This window comes from Priapulus caudatus, unplaced genomic scaffold (genome assembly GCF_000485595.1).
Source record: "Priapulus caudatus unplaced genomic scaffold, Priapulus_caudatus-5.0.1 Scaffold1056, whole genome shotgun sequence".
In the NCBI taxonomy this organism is placed as follows: domain Eukaryota; kingdom Metazoa; phylum Priapulida; class Priapulimorpha; order Priapulimorphida; family Priapulidae; genus Priapulus; species Priapulus caudatus.
The window spans coordinates 89,109-93,409 of NW_014578117.1; the positions used below are offsets into that span (position 1 = coordinate 89,109).

The following is a 4,301-nucleotide window of genomic DNA, read 5'->3' on the forward strand; positions in this document are numbered from 1 at the left end:
GGCAAACCGATTCCAGGGAGTGCGCCCCTTACAAAGAAAAGACAACTCTTCCCGGGACTACCGCCGACGTCTCCAAGTTCGTTTGCGGAGGTTCAACCGTTGGTTATGGACAAATAACCTGTTTTGTTTATTAAGATGAACATTATAATACAGTAATACACTAACAACACGCACAATCAATTACAGGATCACCGCCTGTTAACATCAAATAACATAATAACATGCAAATAATATTTAACATAATAACATGAAAATAATATTTAACATACAATGATAAAATATAATACAATACTAACGGAATAACACAAGTTAAAATTCGTTGGTAAATAGAAATATTAAACAAAACACGACTAGCTACTATTTGAACAGCGTATGCTCTTGCTGACGGAGCAATTAGTATGCTCTTGAACATTGCTCAGTTTGCGGAGCTTCTTTATTTCGTATCAAACTCTATCTGTTAGCTGAGCTGTACGGTATTTTTCTAGCAAATGCCGAAATGCTGGTCCAGATTCCTCGATGACTTTTCGGACTTGTCACTCATTAGTTGTAATGTCGCTCGGAGCAACAGACGGACATCATTTATTCCAAAGTTTCGTCTGTTGTGGGAAATTGCGCCGACGTTCGGTGATTCGTATATTGGTGTTTCATCCTCTTCAGATTCACTCGATACTTTTCCCTCATTGGTAATTCCAAATAGGTTTCGCACGTGAGAGGTTGCTCCAACCGTTTTCTTGATCCCTAACGTTAGGTCATAGTGTTTGTCGGCTGTTTTCACGGAATGGCACATGTGATGAGCAAGTTCTTCTTCTTCGTTCCGTGATGCGCCCTCGTTGCGCAGTGCTGTAACAGCCGATTTTCAGACATGAGACGCACTGATCTTAGGCAGGAGTTTGGGTGATTCTTTTTTGAACTCTTGCCAGCCGGTATTGATGGCCTTGGCGAAGGCCGAATTCGTCAACGCCCGGCCTGTCGTGTTTGTGAACACGTTTTCGACGTTTGGATTTACGTGCATTCGGACTGAGTCAACATGGAAACCTTGGTCTGCCTTCCCAGCTCGAAATATTTTCTGTGCAGCACATGTTTGTGGCTCAGGGTTGTGGCACAGGTTTCAAAACATGCGTAATTTAGATGGCACATGTTTAATTGAATTAGACTTTTTCCTGTGCCACTCATATTTTGCATTGATTCAAACATAAGCAGGCTCAGATTTTGTGCACAGGAAATGAACAAAACCTGAGTTGGCACGTAAATTCATAAGCCTGCTCAGGATCAGCTATAGCTTTTGGCTCAGGAATTTTCTAGTTTGCTCAGGTTTCAAAACATGTGCTGGCACAGGTTTGAATCGATAACTTGAGCAGCTCAGATTTGGATTGAAAACCTGTGCATGCTCAGGTTTGGATTGAAACACCTGTGCAAGCTCAGGTTTGATTGAATTAACCTGCAGGCTCGACAGGTTTCGATTGAAAAACCTGTGCAGGCTCGGGTTTGGATTGGAGACATGTGCAGGCTCAGATTTGATTGAAGTAACCCAAGCGCAAGCTCAGATTTGATTGAAGTAACCCAAGCGCAAGCTCAGATATTCCCCAAAATTTTACAACAATCAGGTTACACTATAAAGGGGCCTCACCCACTTCATCCTACTTTATTTAGAATCAAAAATGAAGATGAATTACTGAATTACTTCCAAGGATTAAAATTAATGATAAAATTTGGTATTTATAAATGAAATGCAAATTTCTTGGAAGCTACTGTCCATTTAGATCACTTTATTTAGTGTCCATTTTTTTAATTGTACGGCGTGCCCCAGTGCATTTTGAATTGATTACTGCAATGTAGTCAAAAATTCTTCTCTTTAGGGAACTTTTCCATGATGTACTCTGAAATGCAAAATGTCAAAATTACTAACTATTACCGGTACTGCTGGAACAGGCCCAAAATATGCATTTCTACTACTGCTGAATGCAAATTGGTTTGCTTTAGTGGAGCCAGCCATTTACAAGTGTGTGCATGTCTAGGTTTGAAATTTAATTTGCCACCAAACCGCACATTTATTGTAAAGAATCGTAAGAGGAATATCTCCCAAGTGTTCTTGGTGTTAAGCGGTTGTCCTGGCGATCCCCATAGGATGCACCCTTGTACCCAGTGTACTTGATCCAAATGGTTGCTGAATATTAATGAAATAGGATATTTACCTCTGACAGCTCGTATATCATCAGCTGGTAATGGTGTATAGTCCGACTTGGATTTGTTTTTCTATGCCTTGCATGATGCTAGCGTTCTTAGGTTGAACAGACAGGTAACCAGGTTTCTTAATGACAATTCTGCAGTTTTCCCTACTGACATGTCTATCTGTGCTTGAGTGAGGTACACTTCTTCTCCTTCCACAAGTTTTACTTTGGGCTGACCTTTTGACTAAAATAATTTATAATGAATATTATAACACATAAGGCCAAACAAAAAAATACGTGTGCTTCCGGTTACCGGATGGATGGATGGACGGATGAACGTACGACGGACGACGTGCCATGACAATAGCTCATCTTGACGTTGTCAAGGTGAGCTAAAAATTATACTTTAGACATTTAAATTCCATTCTGAGCAAAAAACCTTCATTTTTAGTGGAAATTTGCCCATTATGAGGGAGTTGCTAAGCGATTGCCATCGATCCACTACCTACGACTGAAGTTAAATTTGGTCTGGATCAATCCAGTGGCCTGTGAGGATAGCGTTCAAACAAATACACCCACAATCGGTCTGCAAATTAATAATAGGATACATAATTCAACTTACATCATTTGGAACAGTGTAGATCATTTCCCATCAACTTTATCTGGGATATCAAATTTTAGTGAATTCTCTGCAGAGACTGATGAGATTGATGGGTTTTGTGTTTCTGGATCATCCAATGCTGATGGACGTTTTTGGTCATCCTTCTGCATCTGTCTGTGATCTGTCAATTTTGACTGCTCTGTCCATACTCGAGCTGGATTCCATGTTCTGGTAGAGCTGAAATTTATTTGCAAATATTTGCAAGTTAAAATGGCCCTAGAAAGTATTCACTTGAATGACGGTTGCCTATATTCACCATTTCATTTCTAGTCTAAATCTACAGTAGTCTTCAATTATAACATCCTGTTTCTTACTGTATATCTTGTATCAGATCTAAGCAAGCGGTTGGCGTTTTGACATGACCAGTCTATAAAAATGTGTAGACAACCTTAATTTTCTGTGACAGCCATTTAGTAAACACACATGATAAGCTGATGCACACTTTTTTTCATCTCGATAATTTAGCAAAATTTTGTAAAATTTAATAATTATCCATGTAGAATCCTGCCTAAGAGCTATTCCAGAAAGAAACAGATGTGGGGGTTGGGGGGCGGGGTAATATGGCAATAATTATGGATGGTTGGGGTCAGCAAAAATGCACTATTGGTAGTCGTTTCTGGTAATACAAGGCTTTTTCATCAACTAATTTATTATTGGTGGTTGGGGTTATTAAAAATTCAGTTTTATTGGTGGGGGGTCAAAATTAAGTGCCGTCTCCCCCCTTTTCTTTTTGAAACTGCAGCCCTCTATCGACAAGAGGCTGTTCAACTTGGAGACCTGCTTCGGATATGGGTATGATCCGGCACGGTACGGTGCTTTACGGAAACAACATCCCTATCTCCAGGCAAACCGATTCCAGGGAGTGCGCCCCTTACAAAGAAAAGACAACTCTTCCCGGGACTACCGCCGATGTCTCCGAGTTCGTTTGCGGAGGTTCAACCGTTGGTTACGGACAAATAACCTTTTTTTTTATTAAGTTGAACATTACAATACTAATAACCGTTAACATCAAATAACACAATAACATGAAAATAACATTTAACATACAATGATAAAATATAATACAATACTAACAGAATAACACAAGTTAAAACTTGTTTTCAACAATATTCAACAAAACTATTTAGACTAGCTACTATTTGAACAGCGTATGCTATTTCTGACGGAGCTTAGTATGTTCTTAAACATTGCTCAGTTTGCGGAGCTTCTTTATTTCGTATCGAACTCTATCTGTTAGCTGAGATGTACGGTATTTTTCTAGCAAATGCCGAAATGCTGGTCCAGATTCCTCGATGACTTTTCGGACTTCTTTTTCTTTTAGCTTTGTTTCCTTATGTTTAACCTTGTCACTCATTAGTTGTAATGTCGCTCGGAGCAACAGACGGACATCATTTATTCCAAAGTTTTCGTCTGTTGTGGGAAATTGCGCCGCCGTTTGATGATTCGTATATTGGTGTTTCATCCTCCTCAGA

The 4,301-nt window shown here is 39.6% G+C and overlaps 1 long non-coding RNA gene across 1 annotated transcript in view; it reads right to left on the reverse strand.

The window, feature by feature from the left end:
* LOC106815173 overlaps positions 1 to 3,758 on the reverse strand; it is a 13,263-nt gene extending 9,505 nt beyond the window's left edge. The window contains exons 1-2 of the long non-coding RNA XR_001394710.1: positions 3,641 to 3,758; positions 193 to 195 (exon numbers count right to left, since the gene is read on the reverse strand). This is a non-coding gene — a long non-coding RNA (uncharacterized LOC106815173). The remainder of the gene's footprint in view (positions 1 to 192; positions 196 to 3,640) is intronic.
* Between the last annotated feature and the right edge of the window lie 543 nt (positions 3,759 to 4,301).